General features: G+C 40.0%; 1 protein-coding gene across 7 annotated transcripts in view; it reads right to left on the bottom strand.

Annotated features, from left to right (window-relative positions):
* The window catches only part of LOC120524963 (prostaglandin D2 receptor 2-like), a 136959-nt gene that overhangs the window by 107327 nt on the left and 18321 nt on the right, over positions 1–11311 (bottom strand). The window contains exon 1 of one of the 7 annotated variants that reach the window (XM_039746882.1): positions 1897–2038. The exons of the other annotated variants lie outside the window; for them this stretch is intronic. The gene's annotated coding sequence lies outside the window, so the exon portion shown is untranslated. Of the gene's footprint in view, positions 1–1896; positions 2039–11311 lie in introns of those variants that run through there. 7 annotated transcript variants of the gene reach the window in all.

Here is an 11311-nt window from a genome sequence, read left to right as displayed (position 1 = left end):
ACAGTTTTATTACTGCTAAAACAGTGTGATCATTGAACATTTTGTAATTAGATGTAATTAGAATTACTAACGGTCACGGCAGTCCAATGATCCCCAGTAAGAGCCACAAAGTCCGCTTTCTGTAATACATCTAATTTTGCTTGCTTTTCAGTGGGCACAAAACCACGCTTTTATCAAGGCTTCGCTCGGGTAGTCGTTTGAAATGAAATTTTCCTCCGCTCAGTCGTAGGAACGCGCTTTATACTCTAACATTTTTGTAGTTGTGATGTGTGCATCAGTGTAATCTTTGTACCAGGAAATCATGCATTGACAAAAGTTCCCCTTTGCTTGGAATTGAAAGTGTGATTAAATGCGTTACTTTTTTTAACGCGTTATGGAGTACATGCATCGAAGCTTCTCAGCTGTGCTTGTGTTAAGAAAAGGAAATATTTTAAAAATAACGTAACATGATTCTGCATTAACCGCATATTTTTTCATACGTCCCAAACCAAGGAGATGCAAGGGTAAAATGAACCAGGAAGCGCGCATACATACTCAGTACATCCACTCTCGGGAATCGAACCACGGATGTCGGCGCTAGAGGCTCTACAATTGCGCATGTGGCTTGTCTATTTGAGAGTATGTAGATCGGGTATATATATATATATATATATATATATATATATATATATATATATATATATATATATATAGCGAGAAGTAGTGTGTTAAAGAAGTTATGAAAAAGAAAAGGGAACATTTTAAAAATAACGTAACATGATTGTCAATATACAGTAATTGTTTTGTGAGTGTTATTGAGTTTTGCTGTCATCAACGATTTGATCATCATTATTTCTTTCAATCAGGGGCGTATTTGTACGATGTGTTGTGTTCAAGTTACATTCCGTGTTTGTCAATCGTTGTAAAGATAACAGGTTTCATTCATCGATTCGTTTCTTACTGCATGAATAAACAGCTCATCTTCCTCTTTATCTGAGACCTGACACACTGCATGCACGGGTTTTTTTTTTTACATTGTCTTCCTCTAGTGGGACATTGACTTTTTCCACCGCGTGCTTTGTTTCCACAGTAGCTGCACTTATGAATATGCTTGTATGTGTCACACGCTTCATATTTTTTTGCTGCCTTCGCAATTGTGTAATTTGGTTTTTGTTCAACACTCTTTGGAACTGTTGCTTTTTGTCTGTGCACTGCGTCAGTTCACGTGAGCCGCTCGGTGTACATGCATCGAAGGTTCCCAGCTGTGCTGGTGCCATCTCGTGGATGTCCACGAGTTATTTAATGTTAGCTAAGACCCGGCACTTAAAAGTTTCTCTCGCAGTTTCGCTGAGTTTGTGCCAAACACCACCCTGACCATCTCATCTTCGTCTACATAAGCACAGTCCTTCACCCGTGAATGTTTAGCGTCAGTGTTTCTATTGGATTGCCGCTGACGGACGGCCTTATATGGGCAGGCACTAAATTAAGTGGGAGGCGTAACTCCGCCTCCCATGGCCATCGAGCAGAAGTCTATTATAGTATATGGATGATAAAATAGGTTCCAGTTATGAACATTACGCGTAGAATTTCGAAATGGAGCCTGCCCAACTTTTGTAAATAAGCTGTAAGGAATGAACCTGCCAAATTTTAGCCTTCTACCTACACGGGAAGTTGGAGAATTAGTGATGAGTCAGTGAGTGAGTGAGTGAGTCAGTCAGTCAGTGAGTGAGTCAGTCAGTCAGTGAGGGCTTTGCCTTTTATTAGTATAGATTTAATATGAGATTATGTATTGAATTTTTAACCCATAGACTTTCACAGATTTTATGGATTACTTATTCATTTATTGATGATTGTTTGCATTGCACCATTTGACACTTTGTTTTTATTTAATAAAAGCACTAAACCCTTGGCACCAACCTCTTGCTGACTGTATGTGTCCTCATTTTCCTGGCTCATCCTCGGGTACATTATCAGCAGTTCCAGGTTGAAGAAGCTCCTGGAAGCAATTAGGGAGTGTGGAGTTCACCCAGACCTTCACAAGTGTACCGTATTTACACATGTACCACGTGTACATTTTTTCCTGAAAATTAGCATTAGAAAATCAGGTGCGTGTCATACACAAGGAAATGTAATTCTGTAATGTTTACTACTTCTGCTTTGGCGCGCTCTCTTTCTCGCTCACTTGCTCGCGCACTTGCGCTCTCTCTCGCTCGGTTGCTCGTGCACTCGCACTTTCTGTCTCTTGCTCAGTTGCTCGCACACTCGCGCACACTTTCTCTCGCTCGGTTGCTCGCGCACTCTCTCTCTCTCTCGCTTGCCTGCGCTCTCACGCTTTCTCTCTAAACGCTTCCTATACAATCACAACGCACATCGTACATGGGGCAAAACGATTTTCCCGATTTTCTTTGTAAAAATTAGGGTGCACGTCCTACACGAGGGCGCGTGGTACAGGAGTAAATATGGTATACTGTGACAGACTCAGAGAATTTAACCTGTTTAGTTCTGACAAAAGGAGACTGCGTGGAGACCTAATAAGCTCTTCAAAGTCCTCAAGGCATTGATATAGTAGACCCTGCAGAATTCTTTCAACTTAATGGTGAATCACATATTTGAGGATCTCAGTGGAAATTAAGGGGAAGTGCAATTAGGACTGAAGTCATGAAGTACTGGAACAAACTACCGAGACATGTAGTTGAAGCAGAAACCTTGAAAACCTTTAAGAAGAATCTGGATGAGATATTGTGACTCCTTAGCTGTTAGCTAAACAAATGAGCATGATGGACTGAATGATCCTCTCACGTTTGTCAAACCCCTTAAGTTCTTTTAATAACCTATAATAGGTATCTGAATTAGATATTGAGACAAATTAGCTATTAACTAATTAAGAGAGCCTAATGTACAGGATGGATGGAAACAGCTTATATTCTGAATACATTTCACTTGTTCCTGCATTTACCAATACAATGGCAAATTAAATCAAGAAATGTGTGACAAATAGAATCCAAACCTGTAGTATTCTGAGGAATTGACATATAATTACAATGTGTCTCTCAGAAAGACCTTAAGATGGCAGCACATTACATGACTTCAAGTTGAAACAGACATAACACCTGAAGACTGATGTTGCTGATCTCATCGCCAGAGGATGTTACATTATTTGGCTAGAAATCAAAGGATATGACAAATCAGACAACTAATGGTGACATTCAAGCAACTTTTACAGTTCCAAAATATTCTCTCACACCTAATAATGCTCAGGTAGAAGGTCTTCTCACTTTGCCCAGTGAGCTAATCAGTCTTTCTGTTAACACTAGAATTACCAGAGCCTACGAAAAAACTCGTAATTCCGTCCCACCTTAAACTGCTTCTTAAATCCCTTCACACCTCTCCGCCAGCGCCCTTTGTCTTCTAAATGTGCTGATAAAGAGAAGCCGGCTATTCCATCCCCCCACCAATTTAGAACGTGTACGAACTTCTCTCAGCTCATGCCTTGATTGAGTATCTGGGAGTGAAGTGGAGTTTTAGAGTGGAATAATAGATCGTTGTTTGGAACACACGCATTTCATGTCTGTTCCGTTTCTACAGTAATCTGTGTCAACACATTGTTAAAACAGAAACTTTTTTTATATTCTAGTAGTAGATGACAAAATGTAGGCATAAACTATATAATGTATGAAGCTTGAAGTCCAAATAGCAAAGAAAAATTTTCACAAGAATAACACAATTGCACTTTTATTCAAACATATAACTGCAGTATTACTGTAGAAACGGAACAGACATGAAATGCGTGTGTTCCAAACAACGATCTATTATTTCCACTCTAAAACTCCACTTCACTCCCAGATACTCAATCAAGGCCTGAGCTGAGAGAAGTTCGTGCACGTTCTAAATTGGTGGGGGGATGGAATAGCCGGCTTCTCTTTATCAGCACATTTAGAAGACAAAGGGCGCTGGGGAGAGGTGTGAAGGGATTTAAGAAGCAGTTTAAGGTGGGACGGAATTACGAGTTTTTTCGTAGGCTCTGGTAATTCTAGTGTTAAGGTCTCTTGCTGCAGTGGCTGGTATGGAGCCCAAACTGTGGATTATTTATTTATGTCCTTTTCACATTACCATGCAATATTTTGACAGTAGGGGCTCACGCCCTTCCAATGCTGGCTTGCGGACCCTTAACTGATCCTGTCCAAGCTCTAACCTTCCTCTCAGCTCATCCATTAAGTTTAAACATTTTAAACATCTCACTAGACATATCTCATGCTCATACAGCTTCGACCCTCACTGACATTAAACCAGTTCTAGCAGGTTATAAAAAACATCTCAGCAATTCTATAAGAGCTTGCTACACATTAAATTGAGAGGCAAAGTGTAATAAACCATAGATATTCCTAATATTTTTCTTGAACAGTGTTTCTTAAACTGTGGGTCACAACCCGTTTTGGGTCACATGAGGTCTGTATAATTTGGTCGTGCTGAGTCGTGAATTACAATTGTACTGAATGAGAAAGGGTCACAAACAGTTTGTTGAAAGCAATTGTGATGGGTCGGTGCTTGCACCGGATAACAGTCAGAAGTGATTCTGCCTCCCCCAGGACAATGACTGATGGTGATTCTGCAAGGGGAACCTGGACAATATTCAACAGTGATTCTCTAAGGGAGAAGGGATGCCGATCAAGCAGTTCTCGATTGGGAGATGATTAGATGCTATTCCAAGGCAATTACAGGTTGTGAAGACACACAATAGGTAAAATTTGGTCATGTGGAAAATAAAGTTTAAGAATCGTTCTAGAACAAACTTTTATCACTATTGTACTATGCGTCTAAAAAATACATGCATAAGATATAGGAAATGCACAGTGCATAATTATTCATAGTTCATCCAAATAGCAATGGTAATGCTTGTCTTTAAATACCAAAAAAAAGGAGAAATGTTATTTATTGGGATATATTATACAGACAACTGACTGGAAACATGACTTATAGTCCCTATCTGAAAAGGGAAGGGTGATCGCCTGCATTGTGGCAACAACAAGGGGATAACACTGCTCTCGGTGCCGGGTAAGGTCCTTGCTAGGGTCATCCTTAATAGGATCCGTGATCACTTGCTCACCTACCAATGACTGGAGCAGTCTGATTTTATGCCTAAGAAGCCTACCATTGACCGCATCTTGGCACTGAGGGTTCTCATGGAGCGGAAACACGAATATCAGCAGAATTTCTTTTCAGCCTTTGTCAATTTTCATAAAGTGTTTGACTCATTTGATCAAGCTGCCCTGTGGGACAACCTGAGACTTCGTGGGATCACCTCCAGGTTGCTGGATATCATGGCCAGCCTGTACACTGGTACTGTGGAGGCTGTGCAGAGTGGAGGTAGAATCTCTGTGTTTTTCGCAGTTGATTCTGGGGTTTGTCAGGGCTATGTTCTGCTCCAACTCTGTTTAGTGATTGCATGAACTGGGTGTTGGGCATAGTTGTGGGGTCCAGCAGCTGTGGGGCATCTGCTGCTGAAGAAAGATCTTTCCTGAGTCAATGGATGCTCTGATCAGGGCTCTCGAGAGATTGAGCGAGGAGTTTGAGTGCCTGGGCTTGCGAATATTCTGAATAAAAACCAACATCCAGGCCTTTAGTGACCTCTTAGGCATAGCCATCAGCAGGGTGTCTGTCTGAGGCGAGAGTGTCGACCTCGTTAAGAGGTTTACTTACCAAGGCAGTGACATTCATATGTCTGGTGTCTCTTCCTATGAAGTCAGTAGAAGGATTGGAAGAGCATGGGGGGGGTCATGAGATCACTGGAAAGGGGTGTGTGGCATTCCCAATATCTATGCAAAAGGACAAAGGTCCAAGTCTTTAGAGTCCTGGTGCTTCCTGTCTTGCTATATGGTTGCGAGACATGGACGCTATCCAGTGACCTGAGAAAAAGACTGGACTCCATTGGTACTGTGTCTCTTCGGAGAATCCTTGGGTACCGCTGGTTTCACTTTGTGTTGAACGAGTGGTTGCTCATGGTGTCCCGAATGAGGTACATTACGTCCATTGTGAGGGAGCATCTGTTGCAGCACTACGGCCATGTGACATGATTCCCTAGAGCGGGATTTGACTCACTGGATCCTCTTTGTTGAGGACCCAAGTGGCTGGACCAGGCCAAGGGGTCACCCACATAACACCTAGCTGCTGCAGATAGAGGGACATTTCCAGAGGGTGGGATGGACCATGTGTCTGCCTAGGGGGTTGCCAACCAGCATCCCGAGGTGTTTCGTCGGGTTGGGGTTGCGGCAACACATGGTACCAGTGCATGCTCCCCAACCTGACCTGACCTGTATTATACAGACAGAAATAGTGTACAGTCCCTTTTCAACTCTGCTGGCTTGAACATCAGTTTTATTGAATCAGTACTCATCTTGAGCATTATTTTTTACACCAATATGCCATTTAAAACACAAATTACAATATTATCTCATTTCTGCTTTTTTCCATCTTACAAATATTTGAAAATTTAGACAATTTCTAAATGTTGAAGATACAAACAAATTAATTCAGACATTTATTTCCAGTAAAATTTACTTCTGTAATTCGTATATAACAGGCTGCTCGAAATGTTCTACATGCAGGTTTGATTTCATTCAAAATTCTCCTGGAAGAATCATTACAAGACCTACAAAGATGCCCCTTTGGCCTCAGCTTTTAAATCTAGGCTGAAGACCTGCTATTTTAGTCCAGCATATCTGATTAGAACTGCTGATTACCTGTGAATATTGAATTTATGTTTGTTAGTCATTTGCATAAAAGTATAAGTAATTACGCACTGTTACTAAATGTTCTGTATTTTGCTTCTCTTGCTGGTTTCCTGCTTTGTCACTGCTGTACTTGTAAGCTGTTTGCCTACCAATGGAGATATTGTGAGAACTGAAATACAAGGATCAAATAAGTCTTTTATAATACTTTAGAAGGCCAAGGAAGGTGTGGGCGGCCATTTGGCTTAGGTCCCCAGAAATGTGACCATTTGCAGCATAATCTTGGATTCCCATAAATTTATTTTCTCCAGGGGTGCGATGACTGGAATTTGTATTGTCCTCTCTTCTTTTGAGAAGTGTTCGCGTCTCAAGAATTATAAAAAAAAAATAAACAAATATTCTTAGGCTAACTATGCCATAGTTTCCTTGCTTCAATTCTACCAGCTGTACATTACTCAGGATTTCTTTCCAGGGCTTTGCAAATGCGTCATGCAGAGGGAATCATTATTTGATAGCACATTTAGTTGTTAGGAGGTCTTTTCACCAATGAAAATTACTAATAACAAATTAATTGTTGCGACAGCCAACATTTGAGTTGATATTAAAGGTTTGTGCAGAAGCCAGCTTTTTCATTGAAAATTGCTCCCTTATGGGTGTCTGAAAATGGCACTATTTTGCCATTCATATAAAGTTTTATAATTAAACCATCTTCATCATCTTCAATTAAACCATCAAAATTTTCCAACTGTGTCCCCTCATGTCTCCTCTTAATCTTTTTTTTCTTAAACTGAAAAGGCTCAGCTTGTAATAGTACGAATCAGTTCCACTCTACTGGTTGTGTCCCAGTAGCCTCTTGAACCTGCTACCTCTGATTGCACAACTGAAGGATGAGCCTGGCAAATTAGGATACTCACTCAAAGCAAGGGGTGGGTGCAAAAGTGAACATTGTGCTTTTATTAAAGCCATCAAAAAACAAGTAGTGTCCAAAAAGTGAAGCACTCTCTTCTATAAATAAATAATCCTTAAAAAAACAGATGACAATCTGTGAGCTTAAAAATCAGAATTAAAAACAAGAGAGACCAGCAGTCATTGGGTACTCCATGCTCTGTTAGACGAGACAAGCACAACTCCCTTTTCATCCCCCCAGTTCACCCATTGCTCGCTTAGCTAGCAGAAACACTAGCAGCTGTGGTCCACACCTTCCAACCCCCATCTTAACTGCCTCAAACAGAGTCGGCCAGTCCACTTAGGGTTGGTTGTCTTCTCATCTTCCTTCTCATTCCCCTGGCATACCTTGGATCCCTGGGGTAGGACTCCCTCTCGATAGCACCTATGAAGCGCTGATCTTTCGCTCCTTAATGGGGCACATGCTTGCACCTGCCCTTCACCACACCTGCTAGCTGTCTTGTCCTGCCTGTTCCCCTTGATGCTGTTCTCATGGCTCTATTCATTCTTTTCATTCTCATTCTTTTCCTTCCATTTCTGCTATGCTGGCTCATTGTTATCTTCCACTACAGGCAGAGCATCTCAATCGTGACCTGCTGAAAGCCAATGAAGCAATTAAGACAGAACACCCTTCATGTGTAGGTGTGCTCCATCACAATCACCCCACCAACTCCCAACAGCTGCATGAACACGCACACCCATTGAGATTGAGCCGGCAATTTATTTATCTGTTTTTAAGAAACTGACCAGCTGCTTCACTATGATCCCACTGTACCACACTGCTCTTTTAATCTTTCCTCATAATTCATCCCCTGTACAGTAGTCTGGGAATCAGCCTATTCGCTCCTCTCTGGACTTTTTCTAGCATTGCTATGTCCTTTTTGTAACATAGAGACCAAAATTGTTCACAGTACTGCAGATGTGGCCTCACTAGTGTATTATAAAGCTTGAGCAGAACCTTGTGTGACTTGTACTCCACACATCAAGGTGCTATATAACCTAACATTCTGTTAGCCTTCTTAATGGCTTCTGAACACTATCTGGCAGTTGATAGTGTTGAGTCCACTACAACTTCTAAGTCCTTCTTATAAGGTGTACTTTCAATTTTCAGACCTCCCACTGTGTATTCAAACCTAACATTTCTTCTTCCTATGTGTAATACTTTACATTTAATGGCATTAAATTTCATTTTCCACTAATCTGCCCAAGCCTGAACACTGTCCAAGTCCCTCTGCAATAATTCACCGTGTTTTCAATTATATTCCAATCCACTCAGCTTGGCATCATCTGCAAACTTGACCAGCTTGTTACTTATATCCCTAACCAGATCATTTATATGTATTAAAAATAGTAGCGTCCCTAGCATTGACCCCTGCTGGACACCACTCTTAACTTCATCTGCTTCTGAAAAGGTTCCTTGTGTCATCACTCCCTGCTTCCTGTGTCTGAGCTAATTCTGAAGCCATCTACACGCAACACTCTGACCTTCCACTTCTTTTAGATTGATGCCCAGCCTCTCATGTGGCACCTAATCAAATGCTTTCTGAAAGTCAAGATCAATAATATCATATGCTCCATTTTTCATTTGCTTGGATAAAGGCTAAGCTGTCCCACTTTCTCATCCAGATACTTTTAAAGGTTTCTGATTCAACTACATGGCTTAGAAGCTTGCCTCAGCTTCTTATAACCATGCAGGAAGAAGTGCTTCCTGCCTTCAGTCCTGAATATATTTCCTCTTAATTTCCACTTGTGTTACTGAATATGTGATTCAACCTCAATCTGGAAGAATCCCACTGTATCTGCTTTATCATTGCCGGAGTATTTTGAAGACCTGGATTGGGTCTCCATATAGTCTATCACAGTAGGACATGTCCTTTAGTCCTGGGAAACACTTGGTTGTTCTCCTCAGCATGGCTTCAAGTGCTTTGTGTGGTGTCGTGACCAGAATTACACACACTATTCCAAATGTAGTCTCATTAATGATTTATATAGTCTGACCATAATGTTTTTTGATTTTACAGTTAATCGTTTTTACAATGCAACCTAATATTTTATTTGCTTTTTTTAATTGCTTCTGCAAAGTACTTATATGATGAGAATATTGTGTGTCAACATAAACTCCTAAATCCTTTCCAAAGGATACTTTCAGTAGGTCATTGTCACCATCTTGTATTTATAATAAATATTCCTTTTGTCCATACATAGCACTTTTCTATATCAAACCACATGTTCGAAATGCTCGCCCAGTTCTAAAGCTTTCCATGTCTTTTTGAATTAACAAGTTATAGATGGGTGTGATGTGTGCTTTAGGGTCCTAATACTGAGATGAGAAACAGATACAGTATATATAATTGAGTGAGCAATAAAACAGGAGCTGAACTTTGCTGGAACACATTGCTTGCAACAAGAGGAAGACAACATGAATGAGAGAAAGATAGACTCCTTGATAAGCTTATGCTGATTCATGCCAATTACAATGATTTGCTCTTTTGTTGGGGTAGAATGTTAGATGAAGATCTTTGCCTGTTAACTAAATAAAATCAATCTCTCATTAAATTGTCACAAATCATCCTATTATCTGCCAATCATAATACTTTTTATTGTAACAGATTTAATAAAAATAAATATTTTCAAAAGTACTATGATCAGAGAACTGCCCTTTTGCAACAGTACACAGCTGAGTGACCTGACTTTGCGCATCTGTGACATCAAGATATGACTGAGCACTGAATGGCCATGTCTCTCATCCAGGATTAGTTCATGCCATGTACCTGACTGCTATAAACCTATATATTTAGATTAAGCAGTTCATAAAATTATTTGGTGGATGGGTGCATGGATGTTTACTATGTTCATTTGCACAGATAAACTTACTTAATGTGTTCTATTACAGGTCAACATATTTTCTTGGAATTTCTCTGGGGTGTTATATCCACAGATGTAACCAAGTAAATGCAATATCAGCATAATACACAATAAATGTATACAAGATGAAGTCTATTATGACAAAATCTACATGCCATAAAAAGATTGTTTTTTCTCACTGCCATACACCATATGAATAGACATAGGTCGTACTGAGTTTTAATCTAACGCTAAAGTTTTTTGTGACTATAAAGTTTAATCCATTTCAGTTCAATTAAATTCAATATCACACAATCACATTATATGCATCACTAGATAATAAGAATATTGTACAAAACACAAATATGTAAAACAATTTGACAATGTAGAATTGTAGTCATGTTCAATAATATGTGCCTTAATGAAAGGATAAGTCTCTGTGTGTCTGTCCCATTGCCGTGCCTGTGTCATTCCAAAAGATGGCATATCACAGGCATGTCAAACTCACTACCATTGGTGGGCTGCTTCGACTGCCAAACGTGCGTCAGCGGGCCGCACTGTAACAAATACTATTATACTATTATACAAAGTTACTGTAGCTTTCTTTCCAATACTGAAAACTTTAAAAAATGTAACACTTAATGTTTAAAGAAAAGCAATTTATTTCCATACAATCTCCATACAAGCAGCGTACAATTAGAGTCTTAGCCTCTTAGCTAGGTCTTTATATTATTATATTATATTCATTGCTTATATAGGAGTCTTACAGTGTGAGATCTATTTCTTTTGTCCCGACACTTACAGCGTACTAATTAACA

This window comes from Polypterus senegalus, chromosome 3, assembly GCF_016835505.1.
Source record: "Polypterus senegalus isolate Bchr_013 chromosome 3, ASM1683550v1, whole genome shotgun sequence".
NCBI classification, from domain to species: Eukaryota; Metazoa; Chordata; class Cladistia; order Polypteriformes; family Polypteridae; genus Polypterus; species Polypterus senegalus.
The sequence above is the reverse complement of the archived record's forward strand: the minus strand, read 5'-3'. Positions and strand labels throughout refer to the sequence as shown.